Source organism: Aquarana catesbeiana, linkage group LG01 (genome assembly GCF_042186555.1).
Source record: "Aquarana catesbeiana isolate 2022-GZ linkage group LG01, ASM4218655v1, whole genome shotgun sequence".
Classification (NCBI taxonomy): domain Eukaryota; kingdom Metazoa; phylum Chordata; class Amphibia; order Anura; family Ranidae; genus Aquarana; species Aquarana catesbeiana.
The window spans coordinates 201,291,817-201,316,268 of record NC_133324.1 but is presented as its reverse complement, the minus strand read 5'-3'; the positions used below and the strand labels follow the sequence as shown (position 1 = coordinate 201,316,268).

Genomic DNA, 24,452 nt, shown 5'->3' with positions numbered 1-24,452 from the left:
GTTCCTGAAACCAAGTGGGATTCCCGTCCCTTTACACTTCGTACTATTCGCTGGCTTCACTATGAACTGGCAGTCAGAAAGCTAAAACAAAACAGATTAAGCTGTCAACACTTAGTAAGTACCCAGAGTAAGCCTGCTTATGTTAATTCAGAATTTAATAATAATTAGCAGCGTCAATATTGAATCCCACATTCACAGAAGCCCTCCAAAGGGTTTTCAAATCTAATGTCCATTCCAGAATGATTAAAAATAGACATACAGAGTCAGACACATCCTGTACACAAGGGCCAATTTAGACATAAGCTGAAAAGGTAGAAAATACAAACTCCATGCACAGTGTCACTGGTGATAACGGATCTGAATAGCCAAAAACTTGCTATGGCTCTATTCACATGTGATCATCTGACCCAGGTTTTGATCATCTCCATTTGTAACCAATGTGGTGATTTTTTAATTAACCTCCTTGGCAGTATTCCCGAGTGTGGCTCGGGGTGAAAATTCAGTAGCATTAACGGTAACCCCGAGCCACACTCGGGATTGTATCTCTGGATCCTGGAAAAGGTTACTTACCTTGTCCCCGGGATCCCGCGATGTTCTCCCGCTGTGTACGGCAGCCGGATCCTCTGTCTGATCCTCTGTGTGTTCCCGACTTCCCTTCCCTGCAAGTGTCGCGACGTAGGGGGGTGGAACCGGCAGCAGATTAAAAAAATTTAAATCACAACACACACCATACATTGTAATCTTATTGGATTACATTACTGTATCAAATAAACTGACCTCAGTTTGCCCTCCAGTGCCTTGTCCAGTGCCTTTGCCTGCAGTTTTACTGTACTTTCTGCCTGGAAACTGGAGAACGACCATGGCATCAAAAAAGCGTGCCTCAAAGTCAAAAGCGGTTCATGACGTGCTGGAAAACAGCGATACTGAATCACTTGCAGAATTGAGTGATAGCGATTCATGGGGTAGTTCGTCATCAGACACTATCAGACAGCTCTATTGACTGCGGTACGGATCATGCAGCGCCCCCAAGATTCCTATTTACTGGAGCACCTGGTATGAAAAGTGGTTGTTGAAGATGAAAACCCCTTGGCATACCAACTATTTTGGTGGGGTTATTGAAAAAATTGTTATGGAGACAAACCGGTACCAGGAGCAACAAGCTGCTACACATCCGAGGTTTTCAAGGAGCAGAAAGTGGGAACCAGTGACCAAAGAGGACATTTGGAAATTTCTGGGCCTAATAATTCTTCAGGGAGTGGTGGGGAAACCCCTGCAGATGTGGTATTGGACAACCAATACATTACTAACCACTCCATTCTTTCGGTCATGTCGGAGTACAAATTTTCCCTGATAATGAAGTATTTGCACTTTGAAAATAATGAAGAATTTGGCGAAACTACTCATCCAACACCCAAACTCAAGAAGATTTGGGAGGTATATCAAATGATTCCGAAAAATTTCCAACAGAGCTATGTGCCAGATAGAGACATCAGCGTAGACGAAAGTCTAATGGCCTACAAGGGAAGGCTCAGTTGGATACAATATAAGAGCACGATTTGGCATCAAATCCTTCATGCTATGTGAATCGAGCACTGGTTACATTTGGAATTCTGTCCTATAATCTGGGAAATGAACTAAATTCAACCAAAAATACAGTAATTATGGAATGGCAACATCTTCAGTTCTTTCATTGATTGAGCCATTGCTAAATCAGGGCTATTGTGTAACTACAATTTTATACACATCTCCTGAACTCTACGAGTTCCTTCTACAGAACAAAATGGATGCCTATGGAACAGTTAGGGCTAACCGGTGTAAAATACCGCCAATCTTTGGCAATAATAAGTTCAAGACAGGAGAAATGGTTGCCTGGCAGAAAGGCAAAATTATGGCACTGCGATGGCGTGACAAAAAAGATGTGTGCCTAATGAGTACAATTTATAACACCTCTACTGTCATGGTATACACAAAAGGTGGGAAAGCCTGTGGTTCATGCTGACTTTGTTTGGTGGTTCAGAAAGATCAGTTCCGCAACTTTCCAAATGCCGTCTGTAAATATAGGTGGATGTCGTGCTGCTGGTGTTGTCAACCCGGAACGCCTGACTGGTTGTCACTTCATGGACCACATCCCACCAACTGAAAAAAGTCAGCATCCACAAGGATGTGCGTGGTTTGTTGCTAAAAACGTGATGACACTGGAAGGAATATCCGAAAGGAAACCAGGTTCTATTGTCCTTATTGTGACGTCAGACTTTTTGAAACCTGGGACTGCACAATTTACCATACCCGGGATGTTTACTGAAGCAATCTGACTAAAAATATCGTACCCTTGTTTGGCCCAAAAAAATGTCTGTTTTTGATTTGATTATATTATTGGACTAAAATGTATTATTATATTATTTGTTATTATTTATAGTTATTTATATTATAATTTATGATTTTGTGTTTCAAACTTTATCATACCCGAGATGTCTATTAGACTCTGGTTTCCTCAGATTTAAGTTATTTAAGAATTACAGGCCTGCAATATAAAACGCCAAATTTTTATGCAAAATAATTGTACTGCTTTCAGCATCAAAAATATGAAATAATCATACCGCCAGGGGGTTAAGTTAATACCGCCCTTCTTATTGTAGGAGGGTTATATTCTTATATATACACACTGGTTTTTAATGTTACATACTTCTGCTACGATTAAGGCTTAGGCCAAAATGTGTCAGTTTTTGGATGATGTTACTGCTATGATGCTAAAATAAAGTTTTCTATGGAACAATTGTCGAGTTGCCGGCTCGTACTTGTTATGGATTCACTGTGAATTTAATCAGCCAGAGTACTGACCACACTAATTTGCACTATACAGCGGTAGAGCTTGGGTGAGTTTTCTTGCTACATTTTCATACCGGCGGAGTCAGCCAGCGGATCCGTATGCTCAGCAGGGGATCTCTCCGCTGACCCCCGGCTGAGCAGGTGGATGACAGGTCTGTGTGCATCAGCAGAGCGGAAACTAACACAGCCCGCTGTCTATGGGCTGTCAGATGGAAAGGGACCGCTTGTCCATTTCCATCCAACTGTTTTTAGCAGACAGTATCGGATGTCGGCAGGTGTCAACGGATGTCCACCGCTCCATAGAGAGCTATGCATGATCCGATTGGGTACGCCTTAAAAGCTGACAGGCGGACCCTATCGGTCTGTCTGTGTGAATGGGGCCTAATGCCACGGGCGATTCTGCTGTTAGCATTAAATCGCAAGCAGGAGGAATCACACCCTCTGTAAACAGATGCAGTGATGTTGCTCTTTCGCTGGCCCAAATGCTTCTAAATCTCGACTCCTAGGGACTGGAGCAACATCTTGCTGCCTTAGCTACAGAGGCAGTCATCAAGTAGTCTCTTAAGCGTGTGTCACGATAGTGAATTTTAATATAAAAAGTACATTGTTTGTCGAATATACTTCAAGATTTCTTTTGCTTTTAACATTTGATTTTGGAACGAATGTCCTTTCCCCAATGAAAACCACATGGACTGTTAGAAGTTTGTGTGAGAATCTTTTTCACCCTGCTACTCTGAATTTTCTCATCAGTGTGTTAAAAACAAACATCGATTTCACGCCACTAACCATTGCAAAGTTGAAAAAATTTTCTTTAAAACGAAAAATGTTGAACAAAATTTCTACTAGTGTATCTATTTAGCTTTAGCACTCCCGCCACTGCTGACTAAACTGTCAGCAGCAGAGTCGTCCATGTGTCATCAGCCATAGGCTGGGAAGGTTTATATTTTTTGGATTTATGATTTATTTAAAAATATATTTTAATCATCTAATACAAAAGCAGAACTTAAAAAAAAAAAAAAAAAAAACATTAAATGCTGGAATAAATAAAAAATCTAAAGTCCTCTCCTCTGCCATGTACAATATAAATATGTTTACACCTAGGCTGTGCACAGGCTTATAATGTATACAGTAAAAAAACTTTTTCAAACAGCTCAGCCCTTCATATGTACAATGGAGATGAGCCTCTGTGAAGGGTTCAAATGATGGGATCAAGAACTTCGCATTGAATTGTATTGTAATTGTATTTTCAGCTCTCATGCTGTAAAGCGCTTCGCAAACATGTTAGCGCTATATAAATCCCATATAATAATAGTTATGAACACCTCAATAACAGAACAATCTTCTATTTATCTTCATCTGTACAGAGATACATTAATTCAGACGTTGTCTCCACCCATATTATTACACTTATATCATTTCTGATTGTCTGAACATGTAGAGCTGACATTGATTCAAGTCACGGTGTTCCTGCCATCACAGGTTCAGATTATCGTGAGAAAACCCCACTATGGAAACAATGCCAGCTATGCCCCTATAATGTCTGCTGTTTATGTAATGGAGGCTCGAAGAGTCCATCAGCAGGTCTCATCAGAAGTGATGCCAGGTACAGGATTTCTCATGAAAAATATTTCAACTATTTTCTTGTGATCCCTTCCATAGATAACACAGTGTAAAAAGCTAAAAAGGTACTGAGAAAGGTTTTCTCCATTGTGGAAGAACAAGATCATATAGTTTTATATATAATAGGCTCAAACAAATACTGTATATACAGGCATCTTAACATTCTTTGGCCATTTTTGCAGTAAAACCCCACTGACAGGTAAGCCTTTGTTGCAGCAAAGGTAGCCAAACATACATGATATGTATAAATTCTATTCTCAACCATCACGAAAGGTACCATAACATACTGGGTGTTTAGTCTTTTGCTTAAAAGCAGAGTTCTAGCCATTTCTGTTTATTAAAAGTCAGCAACTACAAAAAAAAGTGTAGCTACTGACTTTTAATAAACACACACTCAGCTGTCCCATGATATAGCAATGCGGTCGCCCGAAGCCTCGGTTCTCTCCCCAGCATCACTAGTGTGGGAAGCCGGCTGTGACAGCTTGCGGCTTTACAGCCGGGTGCGCACTGCGCATTAGTGAGTCGTGCTGTGTGTTCTGAATGGCCGGGCAATCTTCTGGGACCTGTGAAGTGTCCCAGAAGATTGCAGGGAGGGAGGGGGAGAGGAGAACTTCCGCTTGAGTCGCCCAGACGGCCCAAACGGACGTGGGAGCTGGGTTACCTGTCAAAACTAGGTATCTTCTGCCCCCCCTAAAAAAAAAAAAAAAAAAGGACATGCAAAATATGGCGGGTCAGGCGTCCTTAAATCGGAATTTCCACTCTTGTAGAACATGTGTAAACCTTAAATCTATTTTTTAGTATGTTTGGTTGGATGCCTTACTATATACAGTTCTCACTGCTTCCAGACCGCCATCCGCACATTTACTGCGGCAGGGTGGCCCAGCTGCGCAAAACAATGTACCTGTATGTTAATATCGCCTCAGGGTTTGGTGCGTGCGCCACCGGCTCCCGCTGTGATTGGACACATCGGGAGCCAATAAGGGGGTCCGGTGGCTGCGGACCCATCGATCCTTTGCTGGAAAGGCAGAACGTCCTATCAGAGTGGAAGAGAGAGATCTGTGATTTCTTCTAATTAGGAACACAGATGTCTCTCTTCCTCCAGTCAGTCCTACCCCCACACAGTTAGAAATAACTCCTTAGAAGCACACTTAACCCTTTGATCGCCCCCCCGGTGTTAACCCCTTCACTGCCAGTGTTATTGATACAGTGACCGTGTATATTTTTAGCACTCATTACTGTATTCATGTCACTGGTCCCCAAAAATTGTCACAGGGGGAGATTTACTAAAATTGGAGCACTCGGAATCTGGTGCATGGTAGCCAGCTTCTAACTTTAGCTTGTTCAATTAAGCTTTCACAATAAAACCTGGAAGGCGATTGGTTTCTATGCAGAGCTGCACCAGGATTTTGTACGCTCCAGTTTTAGTAAATCAACCCCTTAGTGTGCAATTTGTCCACCGCAATGTCGCAGTCCCGCTAAAAATCACTGATCGCTACAATTACTAGTAAAAAAAAAAAGTTTTTTTCAAAAAAAAAATTTAAATTGTTTTTTGTTGATAGTGTAAAAAATAAAAACCACAGAGGTAATCAAATACCACCAAAAAAGAAAGCCCAATTTGTGGGGAAAAAAGGACATACATTTTTGTTTGGGTACAACTTTGCAGGACCGCGCAATTGTCAGTTAAAGCAACGCAGTACCGTATCGCAAAAAATGGCCTGGCCATTAAGGGGGTGAAACCTTACGGGGCTGAAGTGGTTAGCCACTTGTCGACCAGCCGCCGTCATACTGCGGCAAGATCCCGCAAATCGAGTTTGAACACTGCCGATTGACATTCTCAATTCCCTGGATATCTTTATATCCCTTTCCTGTTTTATACAGTTCAACTACCTTTTCCTGCAGATTCTTTGACAATTATTTTGCTTTCCCCATGACTCAGAATTCAGAAACATCAGTGCAGCACTGGATGAAAGATGCAAGGGTCTGTCGGGAGTCCAGAAACTCATTGACCTTTTATACACACACACTAATTACAAGCAAACAGATCACAGGTGAGGATGGTTACCTTTAGGCTATGTTTCCACTAGTGCGACTTTTCATGCGACTTGGGACTGAAAAGTCGCATGACAAATTGTATCCCATGATTTCCAATGAGTACCGTTCATATCTGTGCGACTTCAAGTCGCAGCGACTTCAAAGTAGTCCCTGCACTACTTTGGTCCCACTTTGATGCGACTTGAGGTCCATAGATACAGGCATTGCTTCAAATCACGGTAAAAAGTCGCGGTAAAATCGCGGTAAAAAATCGCGGCAAAATCGCGCGACTTTGGGGACGCAATAGTGGAAACATAGCCTTAATAGCCATTCAAACCCCTTTGTGTCAACTTGTGTGCATGTTATCAGGCCAAAATCACCAGGGTATGTAAACTTTTGATCAGGGTCATTTGGGTAGTTTCTGTTGATTATGATTTAAAGAGAGTAAACACAGTTGATTGATAATAAATGGCTTCAGCCAAACACTAACCATGAGTGAAAGAAATGTTTTTGTGTCATCATTCATATTCTCTGAAAAATCGCCAAGAAATCATAGATTCTGAAATTCTACCAGGGTATGTAAACTCATGAGCACAACTGTATGTATATATATATATATATATATATATATATATATATATATATATATATATATATATATATATATCACACTATATATACATATACAGAGAGAGAGAGAGAGAGAGAGAGAGAGAGATTTTCTCATATTGTGGTTAATTACATTTTTGTACAATGTGTTTCTTACAGTGACAAGAGCAATGCAGAGTTACCGTTGTAACACTGTACTACTCTGGGGAGATGTTCAGAATTTTTTCTCTTTTTAAAGCTTGTATTTTACAACTAGAAAAGGTACAATTTCTGGGGAAATTGTGAAAGTGTTCTTGCCTCTACAACTGGAGTGGGCGGAGTAACTGGGTGGGGTGGAGTGGCTTGAGTAACTGTGAAAAGTGTTAAAAAGCTTAATATTTTAAAAAGTATAAATAGTAGTAAAAAAGTTCCATCATTCGCTGAAAGAGCTGAACATTTTTTTCAAAAGTAATTTTTTTTTTCAAAAATGAATTTTTTTTTAATCAAAAATGATTTTTTTTCTTCAAAAATGATTTTTTTTTTCAAAAGTAATTTTTTTTTTCAAAGGTAATTTTTTTTTTCAAAAATGAATTTTTTTATTTCAAAAATATTTTTTTTTTCGAAATTATTATTTTTTTTTAAGTAATTTTTTTTTTTCAAAAATATTTTTTTTTCAAATATATTTTTTTTTCAAAAATATTTTTTTTTTTAAAAGAAATTTTTTTTTCAAAAATATTTTTTTTTTCAAAAATATTTTTTTTTTTTCAAAAATGATTTTTTTTTTTCAAAAATATTTTTTTTTTTACATGGGGCGGTCATAATGTTTTGGCTGATCATGGGGTGGTCATAATGTTTTGGCTGATCATGGGGTTGTCAGCTTTTGTCACTTCCCACTCTAGTTTTGAACATTTCGCCATTCATTCCTATGGGACCAATTTCGCCGCAAAAACGGCATTTCGTGGACCATTCGGCAAAACATTCCACAAAGTAATAACACACCAATCGGGAACAATCCGCTCGTTTCGGTATATTACTTGTCTCTGTAGTGTGAAAACTGTGGGAGGAGTCTACAAGCATTATCAAGTCTAGCAGATGAAGTCACATGCATTTGGGGTGTCTCAGCATCTTGTGTTTACAACCACTGTTTCCTAGCAACGCTCATGCCCTGTTTATGCTTCCCAAATACTGCTTCATCAAAACTGCCCCATCAGAATTACCCCATCAAAACTGCCCCATCATATTCCTCTATTATAAATCAGTACATGGTGTGTCTGTCCCCTCCCCCAGGCTCTGTAATCAGCTGAGATGCTCCAGCCACCTTCTCCCCTGTGTATAACAGAAGCTTTGGTAACCATGGCAACAAAACAAACACTAACAGTACACTCTGATTAATGGCTAAAATTTCCTGAAATGACCTCTAAACAAATGGCCGTATTTTAAAAACTATACATCCTACAGCGAAGATCTTTATATTGTGAGAATCACAAGACCCAGACCTAGATTTTGATGTATAGTATGTCTCTGAAATATTAAAAATGAAGGCACAGTCGCAGTTTAGAAATTGCCCTTCAAATTTGGAGGGGGCTAGAGTGTAGTTTCAATGAATGTCAATGGACGGCGTGAGTTGCAAACAAATGGTCATATTGTGAAAACTATCAGGACTATGGCTTAGCCGTGGACATGTTTAGTGGCAGTAGGGATAGCTGAACGTTTTGATATAAGATTTGTGTAGGTGGGCTTGAAAATGAGGGAGTGGCGGCAGTTTAGAAATCATGTTCTGATTTTTCAGCTTTTGTCATCTCCCACTCTAGTTTCCCCATTCATTCCTATGGGACAAATTTCGCCGCAAAAACGACGATATTTCGTGAACCATTTGGCGAAACGTTCCACAAAGTAATAGCACACCATTCGGGAACAATCCGCACGTTTCGGTATATTACTTGTCTATGTAGTGTAAAAACTGTGGGAGGAGTTAGGGTGGTAAATTTGGCTATAATAATAAGAATAATATATATGTGAGATAACAGTAATTAAGTGTTCTTGCATAGCAAGACCACTTACTGTTATCTCACATATATATTATTCTTATTATTATAGCCAAATTTACCACCCTAACTCCTCCCACAGTTTTTACACTACATAGACAAGTAATATACCGAAACGTGCGGATTGTTCCCGAATGGTGTGCTATTACTTTGTGGAACGTTTCGCCAAATGGTTCACGAAATATCGTCATTTTTGCGGCGAAATTGGTCCCATAGGAATGAATGGGGAAACTAGAGTGGGAGATGACAAAAGCTGAAAAATCAGAACATGATTTCTAAACTGCCGCCACTCCCTCATTTTCAAGCCCACCTACACAAATCTTATATCAAAACGTTCAGCTATCCCTGCTGCCACTAAACATGTCCACGGCTAAGCCATAGTCCTGATAGTTTTCACAATATGACCATTTGTTTGTAACTCACGCCGTCCATTGACATTCATTGAAACTACACTCTAGCCCCCTCCAAATTTGAAGGGCAATTTCTAAACTGCGACTGTGCCTTCATTTTTAATATTTCAGAGACATACTATACATCAAAATCTAGGTCTGGGTCTTGTGATTCTCACAATATAAAGATCTTCGCTGTAGGATGTATAGTTTTTAAAATACGGCCATTTGTTTAGAGGTCATTTCAGGAAATTTTAGCCATTAATCAGAGTGTACTGTTAGTGTTTGTTTTTGTTGCCATGGTTACCAAAGCTTCTGTTATACACAGGGGGGAAGGTGGCTGGTGCATCTCAGCTGATTACAGAGCCCGGGGGAGGGGACAGACACACCATGTACTGATTTATAATAGAGGAATATGATGGGGCAGTTTTGATGGAGTAATTCTGATGGGGCAGATTTGATGAAGCAGTATTTGGGAAGCATAAACAGGGCATGAGCGTTGCTAGGAAACAGTGGTTGTAAACACAAGATGCTGAGACACTCCAAATGCATGTGACTTCATCTGCTAGACTTGATAATGCTTGTAGACTCCTCCCACAGTTTTTACACTACAGAGACAAGTAATATACCGAAACGAGCGGATTGTTCCAGATTGGTGTGTTATTACTTTGTGGAACTTTTTTCGCCGAATGGTCCACGAAATGACGTTTTTGCAACGAAATTTTTCCCATAGGAATGAATGGCGAAATGTTCAAAACTAGAGTGGGAGGTGACAAAAGCTGACAACCCCCTGATTAGCCAAAACATTATGACCACCCCATGTAAAAAAAAAAATATATTTTTGAAAAAAAAAATATATTATTGAGAAAAAAAAATATTTTTGAAAAAAAAAAAAATATTTTTGAAAAAAAAAATTTATTTTAAAGAAAAAAAAAATTTTGAACCAAAAAAATTCATTTTTGAAAATAAAATTATTTTTGAAAAAAAAAATCATTAAAAAAAAAATAATTTTTGAAAAAAAAAATCATTTTTGAAAAAAATGTTCAGCTCTTTCAGCTAATGATGGGACTTCAACTGTTTTACTACTATTTATACTTTTTAAAATACTAAGCTTTTTAACACTTTTCACAGTTACTCCGCCCACTGCACCCAGTTACTCCGCCCACTCCAGTTGTAGAGGCAAGAACACTTTCACAATTTCCCCAGAAATTGTACCTTTTCTAGGTGGTCTTGCTATGCAAGAACACTTAATTATGAGCAACTATTTTTACTGAATGAAAACTACTGATGATATGATGTCAAACTGACTGTTAAACTGTGTGTATCCCAGTATAACTGTTCTGAGTGACAGATTTTCATATCCTGGCAGCTTCCAGCAGTTTACAGGCACAGCCTTATCCTCTACCCCCAATACTTGATATATAAATGAAGGGATTGTTAATTTTACTAGAAGATGAGAAGATGGTATGAACAGTCACAGAGATTTCCCAGTTTGCTAGAAGATTTCTGTGACTCACATCACTGTTGGCACTGCATCCTCCACCCAACCCTGCTAGCAGTAGTGATGTCTGAATTATTTACATCTCTACTGAAACTGGGCTGTTCATCAAATACAATGCAAACATACTGGCACCAACTTATTTCACTCGGGGCCAAAGGCACTAAACGGACCCCTACACCTTTCAGATGTAGGTGAATAGTTTTGGATACAGTGAAGAAAGGATACAAAACCAGTCAGGTTTTTATGCAAGCACTTTGATGGCTGCTGTCAGACACTTAATTAAAACAAAACAATACTTTATTCAAAGTATCTAAAATACAACAATATTGCCAGCAAACATGTAGGTGTTTACATGCAAAAAAGGGTTTTGACGATGTTGTATTTTAGATTATTTGAATACATAGTATACGTTGGTTGACTGCCGTTTCTTTTTATTTTATAATTAGTTTAATAAATTGGGGTACCCTATCCAAATACTACATTTAACCCTCTTTAGGTTTTATTGCCGAGTTCTGCTTGGGGAGATAGTCTTTACTGCCTTTCCTGGTAACATCTCCTCAGGCTGGAAACACACAGTAACAAAAGAAGCTTTAATTCCCCAATCCACAAAAGGGAGGTGGGAGCCTAAACAGCTTTCTTCACAGTAAAGAAATTCTGCTCACTTCCTGTACCAGTGACAACACAGACAGTGGCAGATATCTCCATCAGGCAACCACTTCCAATAGGATATACCAGCAAAAAACTTGAAAAATAGCAAGTAAACTGAAAGAATAGATACTATTTATGGGTTACCTGAGCATAGTCTGAGACCGCATTCTAGAACCACATTCTTCTCTATTCCCACAAGAATGGTGTGTCTTTGCTCCTGCAGCTTCCTAATCTCCATCACTTATCCCAGGAGGCTGCTGGAGCATGGACACAGATGCTGACCTGCTGGAGCATCATAAGGGAGCCAGATGTAAGGACCCTGTAGAGACAACCCGCATCTGAGGACGTAGAAGAGAAGATGGCAATGTGGGCCAGGCATGTGGCAGAAAAGCAATAGGTCGCAGCAGGAAAATACTGGATTGTTTGGTTGTGTATGTGAACTGAAGATAACCCTGCACAAAAAAAAAAAATAAAAATATATATATATATATATATATATATATATATATATATATATATATATATATATATATATATATATATATATATATATATATATATATATATATATATATATAAATAAAAGAGGGGATGGAAAAAAAAAGCCAAAGGTGGGTGGTTGACGTGCCGCTTCAGGTGAGACTGTGCATATTGCACCTGCGTTGCATGGTCAATAACAATAACTTGATCTTAAAAACTTTGGATTCTTGTGACAAAACAGGAACAACCTGTAGTAAAAATACATTCAGTGCTATTCAAGTGCGTTTGGCTCCTAAATAGAAAAGAAGTGCTAAGTTTAAGTTTTGATAGTGGACAAAACACATGCTTCAATAAACTATGCATGGTGTCCCCTGTACATTTACATAAATCCAGCAGTCCACCAAGACTAACCTTTATAATGGGACCTATCAATCCAGCACTTTACAATACAGCGCACTGCAAATGTTTACACCAGGGCTCTCCAAACTTTTCAAAGAGCCAGTTTACGGTCTTTCAGACTTTAGGTGGGCGGATTGTGGACGATGGGGGTACAAAATGTTCCGGGCCCAGCATCAGCATGGCCTCAGGCTTGGGGGAGGAGTAGTAGTGCCCTATCATTGGTATTGGTGGGAAGAGTAGTAACCCATGATTGGTGTCAGTGAAAGAAACGGTGCCCCATTGTTGGTGTCAGGGAAAAGAATAGTTCCCCATTACTGATATTAGTAGAAGGAATAATGCCCCCTCCAGTAACTGTTGGTGTCAGTGGGAGGAATAGCTTCTGGTATCATTGGGAGGAATAGTGTCCCAAGGGCCAGATAAAAAGTATGTAAAAGACAAAGCTAATGGTAGGTAGTTAAAAACCTTTTGGGCCTTTATTGTAGTCTGTGCTCCCGATAGGTAGATTCACCTCCTCTTTGTCCTGGCACAGGAGGTGAGAAGCAATCTTAGACAGGAAACACCTGTTTTGGTGACAACGGTCTTACAGGGAATTTCCCCTTACTTTGCAGAGATTTACTCTCACTTCCTGTTATTTTTATGGGACTGGTATTAAAGGGAAGTCCTAACCATTTCATACTATTTTTGTGATAAAAGGTTTAACATACCCTTTAGCTACCAACATTTAAAAATAATTAGGAGAGAAGTCTTGAAAGGTCCAGCAAGAAAAATGTGCATGCTGCATATGAAGTGAGGCCAAAAGTGAGGGGTCACCTCACAGCGTATGGTGTGAAGAGTTTGAACCTTGCCCCAAAATTCTGCTTCGTTAGTGTCCACAGAAGTTACAGAATTCTCATAGCTAATGGCAGCATGACTAGTCAAATTGTTGGCATCAGTAAGACAATATAAACCATACTGTTAGAATGGATGGGATCATACCATCCACTGAGGGGAAATAAACCCCCTCTTGTTGAGGTCTGTGGGAGCAGGAATACGTCCAATGTTTTTACTACAGTCAATTTCAGTGGTTACTTACCTAGGAAACCAGTCAGTTTCAACCCATTACTGGCCAACAGAAACTAAATTAACAGTTTGGGTTGATTTAAACTTGTGTACAGATTACTATTGTTACAAGCCATTTAATAATGATAGTTAACTGGTAACAAAAAAACAAAAAAGACAAACACACATCAAATATGTTGGATACCATGTTTGTAAAGTAATTTGCATATCATTAGCAATCTGGTAGGCTTTGAAAGACTTGTACCACTAGTTCTGAGCTAGCTTTATCTAGCAACGAAGCTGAAACATAAAACGAATACCATACATTAAATTCACAAGCTCAACTACTAGTCCAAACTAATGCAATCCTGATAGCACCTGGAGACAAGGACAACCAAGACACACAGGAGTAAATTTACAATTCACAATGATGTATACGCTACTTTAACAGCACTTTATATTTGAATTCTCATGTAGCTGCTCATTTCACAATGCTCACATATCACTCACTAATGTCTAGGACAAGTATGGTTTATTCAAGTGTCGACTTTATATTATGGCACCCTGATGTATGAATCCTTTGTGTGCCACTCCAGGCGAAAAGTTAGGCTACACCAAAATCCCATTTGGTTTAATTTGTCTGGCTTTTCACACACTTCAGGGCATAATTTATCCTCTTGTGCCATGATTCTATACTCTGCAATCTCCCCATTATTCTCCTACATACAGTGGATATAAAAAGGTCAACACACCCCTGTTAAAATGTTAGCTTTCTGTGATGTAAAAAAAATGAGACAAAGATAAATCATTTCAGAACTTTTTCCAACTTTAATGTGACCTATAAACTGTACAACTCAGTTGAACAACAAACTGAAATCTTTTAGGTGGAGGGAAGTAAGAATAAAAAAATAAAATAATATGGTTGCATAAGTGTGCACACCCTAAAAAGTAATACTTTGTTGAATTACCTTTTGATTTTATTACAGCACTCAGTCTTTTTGGGTATGAGTCTATCAGCATGGCACATCTTGACTTGGCAATATTTGCCCACTCTTCTTTGCAAAAACACTCCAAATTGTCAAATTGCGAAGGCATCTCCTGTGCACAGTCATCTTCAGATCACCCCACAGATTTTCAATTGGATTCAGGTCTGGGCTCTGGCTGGGCCATTCCAAAACTGTAATCTTCTTCTGGTGAAGCCATTTCTTTGTTGATTTGGATATATGTTTGGGTCGTTGTCATGCTGAAAGATGAAGTTCCTCTTCATGTTCATCTTTCTAGCAGAAACCTGAAGGTTTTGTGCCAATATTGACTGGTATTTGGAACTGGTCACATTTCCCTCTACCTTGACTAAGGCCCATGTTCCAGCTGAAGGAAAACAGCCCCAAAGCATGATGCTGCCACCACCATGCTTCACTGTGGGTATGGTGTTCTTTTGGTGATGTACAGTGTTGTTTTTGCACCAAACATATCTTTTGGAATTATGGCCAAAAATTTCAACCTTGGTTTCATCTGACCATAACACATTTTACCACATGCTTTTGGGAGACTTCAGATGTGTTTTTACAAAATGTTGCCGGATAGTGCCCGCTATCGAGAAGTGCCCGTAGGGAACAGCACAACAGCTGATTTTATAATCAGCTGTCGTAACGGCGAGATGAAGCCTGCTCACAATTAGCAGATGGCCAGTGCTTCTAAGATGGCGGCGGATTTTTAAACGATGGCCAGTGCTGAAAAAACACATTTTCTGATAGAAAAACCCATCCTTCAGCTGACTATACACGCTCCGCAAGCATCCAGGAAGAATAGCAGAAAAAAAAAAAAAGGGGTTTTGCAGCACTACCCATCATTTAATAATCCGCCCCCATCATGTACCAATCCGCCCCTCACCGACATGAACATGCCTCGGCAGCACAAGGCACAATCTGACACAAAAATTTCTCCCGTCGGCCATTGTGCGCAGGCGCCATCTCAACAGCTGATCGTAAAACCAGCTGCTGTGCTCCGCATGCGGACACTTCACGATAGCGAGCACTATCCAATAGAACACCGGGCTTGAATGTTTTTCTTGGTAAGAAAAGGGTTCCGTCTTACCACTCTACCCCACAGCCCAGACATATGAAGAATACAGGAGATTGTTATCACATGTACCACACAGCCAGTACTTGCCAAATATTCCTGCAGCTACTTTAATGTTGCTGTAGGCCTGTTGGCAGCCTCACTGACTAGTTTTCTTCTCGTCTTTTCATCAATCTTGGAGGGACGTCCAGTTCTTGTTAATGTCACTGTTGTGCCATATTTTCTCCACTTGATGACCATTTTCACTGTGTTCCATGGTATATCTAATGCCTTGGAAATTCTTTTGTACCCTTCTCCTGACTGATACCTTTTAATAATAAGATCCATCTGATACTTTGGAAGCTCTCTGCAGACCATGGCTTTTGCTGTAGGATGCGACTAAGATAATGTCAGGAAAGACCTACTAGAACAGCTGAACTTTATTTGGGGTTAATCAGAGGCACTTTAAAATGATGGCAGGTGTGTACTGACTCCTATTTAACATGAGTTTGAATGTGAATGCTTAATTCTGAACACAGCTACATCCCCAGTTATAAGAGGGTGTGCACACTTATACAACCACATTTTAGTTTTTTTTTATTTTTACTCCCCCCCCCCCCCCCCCAAAAAAAAAAAAGATTTCAGTTTGTTTTTCAATTGAGTGGTACAGTTTATAGATCACATTAAAATGGTGGAAAAAGTTCTGACGTGATATGATTTGTCTTTTTTTTTACATCACAGAAACCTGACATTTTAACAGGGGTGTGTAGACTTTTTATATCCACTGTGGGCAATACTTCAGATGGTGTTTGCAGCAGCGAACAGACCACATATTTTGCAGGCTCAGATCTGAGGATACAGAGGCAGACACAACAATTTCAGGGCTACAGATAGCAGGGCAGTCGGGTACAAAGCATAACTGAAAGGGTAAATGAGCCCCGTTTACACAATTTGACTGGGGTTTAGCGTAAAGCATATCTAAAGTCAAAAAAGGTACCTAAAATGTAAATTCTGGGATTGATCTACAGTGGGGAAAATCATTTTTTGATCCCCTGCAGATTTTGTAAGTTTCCCCACCCAAACAAACGAAGGGTCTATAATGTTTACCATAGGTATATTTTAAAGATAGATACAGAATATCAACCAAAAATTCATAAAAAACACACGATACAAGTGTTATGAATTTAGTTGCAGTTCAGTGTGTAAAATAAGTATTTGATCCTCAAGAAAAACATTACTTAGTACTTGGTGGAGAAACCCTTGTTGGCAAACACAGAGGTAAGACAATTCTTGTAGTTGGTGACCAGGTTTGCACATATCTTGGGAGGGATTTTGGTCCACTCTTCCTTACAGAACTTCTCTAAATCCTTTAAGTAGTAAAACCGCAGGGAAAAAAAAACAAAAAAACTACAAGACACTAGCATAATGTGCTAGTATGCATTGCATACTCCCCGCTTCACTCCTAAACCGTGCAGCGGGGAGAGATGACAGAGCCGCTACAGATAGGGAGAGCACTGGTTCAAGCGAGTACTCAGAGTAAGTAGAAGGGAATGCATAACAGTAAAACAGGTTTAGGTTTTAGAACCCCTTTAAAGGTTGAAAAGGCTGTTCTGTTCAGATCACATTTTCTTTAGATTGTGGCATCGAGCAAATTACATCAATCTACCATGTAATGAAGATGAACAAATAACCATGGCTTCACCTACAAAGTGGAGAAAAAAAAAAAAAAGATATGAAGGGACAAAAAAGTAGGCTATTAGCAGGATCACCTGGCTAGTAAATATAATGAAAAAAGACAAAAAAAACACCTCATGCACTTTTGGGCAACACGCATCCCACGATTTTGTTTGCCATGATTGTCACACAACAAAAAGCTGCAAAAAAACAAAAAACAAAACACGTTTGGAGAAATAAGGACATCACAAACATGTGCGTATTGCCAAGATTCTGAATCGCGGCCAGAATCGTGGCGATTCAGAACGTCCAGGTGTGAATGGAGCCCAATAGTAAGCTGCAATACATAAATAATTAATTTTTGGTTTGGATGTCCTTTCAGCTAAGCCCCAGTCAAAAGTTTTGCTTAAAACTGTGTATATGCTGAATGCAAGAATGCTGAACATTTCTTAACATAACAGAATTGATATTGTTACATACAGAAATGATTTCCTTGTTTAGTGCAGTTATTGTTCTAGGCGGATTCCGGCAGACTACTGACTTCAGCAGTCTACCATAAAAACAAAAAATAAAAAAATTGAGTGTGGAAGGGCATTTGACTTCACCTCGCCTTCTGATCCATGTGTTCAGAAAATTATGATTGAAAACATTTCTCACAGCAATAGCAAAAAGTGTGGTGGGCCACAGTTAGGCCCCTTTCACACTGGGGCGGTGGGGGCGTTGGCGGTACAACAGCGCTATTTTTAGCACTGCTGTACCGTCGTTCTTGCAGCGGTATTCGGCCGCCAGCGGGGTTAAAACCGCACCGCTGGCGGCCGAAAAAGGGTTAAAATCCCTCGTACAGCGCGGCTATAGCCGCGGTATAGCCGCGCTGTCCCATTGATTTCAATGGGCAGGAGCGGTGAAGGAGCGGTGAATACACCGCTCCTTCACCGCTCCAAAAAAGCGGTTTGCGGGACTTTTTTCAACGCCCTGCCTGCGCACCGCTTCAGTGTGAAAGCCCACGGGCTTTCACACTGAACAAACAGCGGAGGCTGTTTAGGGGCGGTTTGCAGGCGGTATTTTTAGCGCAATACCGCCTGCAAACCGCCCCAGTGTGAAAGGGGTCTTATGGTGAAATTGATTTTATGTCATTCCAAACAAATGTTATCTAATTGAAAAGGAAAGATTGTAACAGAGAGGTGCATTTCCCCTGTTACATTACTATAAAAAATATGGCCCAATTAATCTGTCACCAAATATTCCCAAAACATCATAATTTGTGAAACAGTTTAAAAATGGCCTTCAGCCATCCAGTCTGGGTTTTTTTCAGATCAGTAATGTGAACTGTACTGGTTGACACCATCACTGAGATTAAAATGAGGCCTCATCACTGCAAAAATCCATTCCCGTCGGTGTCATCACCATGCAGTTCCTGGACCAACTGTGTTTTAAATGGAACTTATGTTTTCCAAAAATTTGGATATGGATCCAGACTTTTTGGGCACACCCTATAAATACACACATATAGTGCACATACTGTACATCAGGGTGAATTTAAATTAAATCAAGTCAATTTAAATCATGATTTAAATCACTAGTAAAAAGGCTTGATTTAAATCATAAATTTTTAAAGAGCGACTGTCATCTCTGTCCCGGATCGGTTCCTCCTCTGACCCGCTGTTGACTCACCGACAGTCTCATTCACTTTAACCGTTTGACGACCAGCGCATGCCGATTTACGTCAGCAGAATGGCACTGGTGGGCAAAAGGGCATACCGGTTTGTCCCCTTTAAGAAGCGGTGCTGCAGGCACGTACGCGCAGCAGTCTCCGTGACTGTGACCGCTGGACCCGCTGACTTAATATCCGCCAGGTGCCCACGATCGTGTCACGGAGAGGTAGAACGGGGAGATGCTTTTGTAAACAAAGCATTTCCCCTTTCTCCCTAGTGACATGACAGAGATCACTGCTCTGTCATCGAGAGCAGTGATCGCTATCATTTGAGGTGTAGCCCCTCCCCCTACAGTTAGTTGCATTTTTATAGCACTGATCACTGCATAAATGACAATGGTCCCAAAATGGTGTAAAAAATGTCCGACGTAATGTCGCAGTCCCGATAAAAATCTCATATCACCGTCATTACGAATTTTAAAAAAATAAATAAATAAATAATGCCATAAAACTAACTAAATCTCCTATTTTGTAGATGCTATAACTTTTGCGTAAACCAATCAATATACGCTTATTGCGATTTTTTTTTACCAAAAATATGTAGAATACATATCGGCCTAAACTGAGGAAAAAAATTTTGGGAGATATATATTATAGCAAAAAGTAAAATGCTTTTTTTCAAAATTGTCATTCTTTTTTTGATTATAGCACAAAAAATAAAAACCGCAGGAGGTGATCAAATACCACCAAAAGAAATCTCTATTTGTGGGGAAAAAAACAACATCAATTTTGTTTGGGTACAGCGTTGCACAACCGCGCAATTGTCAGTTAAAGCGACGCAGTGCTGAATCGCAAAAAGTGCTCTGTCAGGAAGGGGGTAAATTCTTCCGGGGCTGAAGCTCTTAATGGAATGGCTGGTGATGCGGCAGTGACACAACAAGGTGAGGGACGTGGCAGCAGCAGGTGAGTGGATGCCCGCTAACAGGCGCTGCCATGATGGATCTGAAATGATAGGTGCTCTTTAAATGTAAGGACTTATTCTTGCTGGTATCTTTAGATAGATTTTTACTCCAAAAGCATTTTATTAAAATAAAATCAAATAAATCATTGATTTTTATCCACCCTGCTGTACATCCACACAAGATTAGGATGCTTTGACCCATTCTTCTTGGGCTGCTCTTGATCACAGTAATCACGTTCCTGGACAGATCAACACTCTGAGAAGCCAGTAAACAATTTACTTTCATGTTATGTATTAATAGATAATTATTAGGTGCTTTTATGTTATTAAATATGGTAAATATTCCCTACAAGACAAATGACAAGCTTCACCTTAGGCATATAATCACAACACTGTATTAATTAATTAGTGCCTAGAATAGTTTGTGATACAGTTTAGTAACAGTAAATACTCCAAAGCCATTTTGTGCATTTAAACAGTTCCAAGGTAAATACCTATTCATTTAAACTTCAGCAGTATATGCAGATGCATTCATAGAGAAAAGTGATCAACTAAGTAATAGTATGTCTAGCCACAGTCACACAAAAACACTAAAGTACGCAAATATATTCCAGATTAAAACAAACAGAGAAAAGCTTATCTATCAGGAGTCCCACACTCATCTGTTTACATTTGAGCTTTATGGACAGTCTGTGTTTAAGCTAAATGACTGTTTCCTATTAAGCTGTGGCAACACCAAAAACTGCATTTAAGTTAAAGAATACTTGCAGGCCATATGTTTCCTATAAGGACATCAACCCCTATCAGCTGAATGACTGCATGACAAGAGCAGCAAGATGGCGGAGGCAGGCACCAAGGATCTTGAAGAAGGCAATTACAGGGCAGGGCACCCACTGAACTCATTGTCTTTAATTCATTTAACGGGTTAGTCCATAATTACATCTATTAACAAATCATGGACACAAAACAAAGCACATATATTGGCCTAAAATCACAGTCACATATTTTAAAATTTGAGATAACTACTAAACAAAGAGGACATTTAGCTGCAAATCATGCAGCAAGCCTGAACAGTATAGCCGTACTGAATAGAAATAGGGAATCCATTGAAGAATTTCACTGAAATAGGAACTTCTGCTTGACTGCTGCACATTTATAAAAAAAATTCTTTAATTTAATAAAGGGTTGTTTAGAATGAACCCTTTGATGCTTTTGGATTAGCTAACGTATATCTATACATTATAAATACAGTAACCCTATTTAAACATCCTAATGTACAGAAATTATGAGTAATAAAGCCTGCCACAGTGGTCCAAAGGATTGCCTACCATGCTGAAAAATCTCTGCAACCAGTTAAGCATCTTTTTTACATTTTCGAGTGAAATGTCCTCCATTTGGTAAGTATTTGTGATAGGCAGGGGTTAAGCACACCGTAAAGATGTAGCCGTTCCAGGCTTCCCTGGCACTCGCCTAGGTGAAAGTGATGTCTTAAAAGCAGAATTAAAGTCACATTTTTTTTAAACTGCAGACAAGTGGAGTTTTTATGACAGGACAGACCCTATCAGTCTCTTCTGGTATGAACGCTTCCACTGCAGGTCAGCTGTAATGTACATCAAGTGGAGGATACGCAGCCCAGCGTCCTGTGTGGGAATGACATCATTGCAGCCCAGCCATTCAAGTGGCCGAACAGACAAAACTCAGAGGGAAGACTGGGAGGAGATGGAAGGGCCCAGGTTCAGGAGGAGCTGAAAGTGCAGCACTGGAGGGCATTGTTTGACATGTAAGTTTGCCACAATGTGCTAATAGGTTGTGCATACTAACATTCTGCCATAATCCACCTGGGGGGCTCATTTAAAGTGGTTGTAAACCTCAGACATGACACATGAACAAGGCATATCCCGCTATAGTGTGTACTTGTCTCAATTAAGGGCACCAAGTGTCATTTTTGTCTGCTGCCCGGTTCCTCTGCTATCTACATGAATCACTTCCGACAAGTTTTCCTGACACCAAGAGAAAAATGGTGACAGGGGAGGGACCTCCAGCAATTTGACAGCCTTAGCTCTGTTCCTGTGAGCTGTGTGGAGGGGGGTCTTAGGTCTTACCTCCACCCAGCTTTTAGAGATCTCCTCACTGAGCTCTGCACATTGTAGTTTCAGCTCTCTGCCCCCCCCCCCCTTTTTTTTTTTTAGCTCTCAGACAGGCTTTAAAAATGTGGGACTTTGAACAGATGTAGAGAAGAGAAGACTCCAGATAAACAGGTACAACTTATGTAGGATGATTTTTTTCATTTTTGTGCATCTGAGGCCAGTCAGTTCACTGGGTATACGTAGGGGTTTAAAACCATGTTAACAACTTGCCGACCGGCTCGCGCCGATATAAGTCAGCAGAAGGGCACGTACAGGCATAATAAAGTACCTGTATGTTGCCCTTTAAGAAGTGACTTGCGGGTGCTCGCCGTGAGCTGTGTGTGTGATTACGGGTCCCGCGGACTCGATCTCCGCGGGGATACCCGCGATTGTCTCATGGAGAAGAACGGGGAAATGCTGATGTAAACAAGCATTTCCCCATTCTTCCTAGTGACAGGACACTGATCACCGCTCCCTGTAATCAGGAGTACAGCTCTCACAATTGTCTCACAATGCAGGTCCCACCAATATATAAAAAAGTAGGGGATACTATCAGGTATTCAGACAATGAATGTGTATAGACTGGCATCTGGAGTGAAAGGTGAAAGAGCAATAAGGATGACAGACCCTGATATTTGTACTTTTGATGCAAGTGAAAAACACCTAAATGGCATAGACTATCCTGAGCAGCTTTGGGGTAACCATTCAATAAAAAAAAAGGTGTGAAATTGGGGAGCATGAGAGGGTAAGGGTCTTGAAAATAGTATTTACAGGACTCTCCAGTCAGTTAGATACAAGTCCCTGGTGATTGGTTTCCATGATCTGCAGTCAACAATACATTGTCTATACAAAATGTTCACCTCCTGGAGAGGATTCATTGTTTATTGTCATAAAATGCTGAATCACAGATTTTTTTTTTTTTTAATACTGATCAACAGAAACTGAACTCTTCTAGTTCATTTACAACAGATATCTGCAAAGTAATTACAAAGAAAGTAGGTTCTCTGTGGCCCGGTTTTGCTTTGCAATAGTTTTGTTTGTCTTTTGTAAATATCTGCAAAAAGAATTTACATAAAAAAGAAAAATAACTCACTGTGAGAAGATTAATATCAAGGAATGGTATACTTTCACATTGGGCCAATGTAACTATGTATATACCAAACCCTACCAGGGCCCTGAAAACTGGATATACTAAGATATATGGAACGAAAGAAAGAAATGGCTGCACATCCAGAACTCCTGATTGCCTTTTATTGTTCACAAGGATAACACCAAGTACACCAACATATGGTCACACATACATCTTGTGCTTAATCACGAATCCCAAATTAAGATGTATGTGTGAAACGCGTCTACGTGACCATATGTTGGTGTACTTGGTGTAATCCCTGTGAACAAAAAAAGGCAAATCGGAAGTTCTGGATGTGCAGCCATTTCTTTCTTCTTTCCAAGTTTCCCATGGAGGCGGGCCAGGGCTGGCACTCTGAGACTCTCCCATTAGTCTCTCATCATACACCTTGAGCAGGGGTTCTCTTTCTTGTATACAAAGATATACCCCGCTACTCCACTTGCTTCAGGGTCCTGCGCTGAGCTTCTGCATTGTGAACATAGGTCGGCTACTCAGCACGGACGCCATTTAGAGTATTTAGCAGGGGTTCCCGGAGACCTGAAAGCTATTCCAAGGGTTCCTCCCTGGTTAAAGGTTACAAAAGGCTGACCTACAAGGTTCAACTTCTAATAACTGTGCCAAAACCTACATCATGAAGAAAAAAAAAAAATACAAGCACCTCAGTAAAAAGCCAAGTGATGAGCACAAGTCCAGGGAGTAATACAGTGCAACATTTTGAGGATACGGAACACATCCCTTGGAGAACAATTAATGTGGTTGTAAACCCTGTATTATCACTTTTACCTACAAGTAAGCCTATAATAAAGCTTACATGTAGGTACCGTGAATATCTCCTAAACTTGCACTGTTTACATGTACACTGAATGGTACATGTGCACTGAAGAAACGGCTCGCTCGTGCCATTTCTTCAGTAGCTGTACCGTGACCGGTGGCACCTGCACGCATGCACAGGAGTGACATCATCGCGGCTCCTGCCAATCACAGCGCCAGAGCCCACGAACCCAGAAATAACTCCGGGAGACATGTTGCCGGCCACAGTGGTGTACCGGGACCACTGCAACAGCTTTGATCTAAGGTATTTCATAATGAGCTAGTATGCGATGCATACTAGCTCATTATGCCTTTGTCTTGCAGGTTTTTTTTTTTTTTTTTGAGAGTTTACAACCACTTTAAAAGGAAAACTAAACCCAAGAACAAAAATTACAAACACTATGTTGCTGGTTGTATTAAATTTTCTTTTTCAAGGATGTACAATGTTACTTCACCTTTTCATTTTTTCTGTAAAGGT

The 24,452-nt window shown here is 40.0% G+C and overlaps 1 protein-coding gene across 4 annotated transcripts in view; it reads right to left on the bottom strand.

Moving 5' to 3' along the window:
• Nucleotides 1-24,452, bottom strand: part of TNFAIP8 (TNF alpha induced protein 8) — a 150,399-nt gene that overhangs the window by 14,791 nt on the left and 111,156 nt on the right. The gene's annotated exons all lie outside the window — the stretch shown is intronic.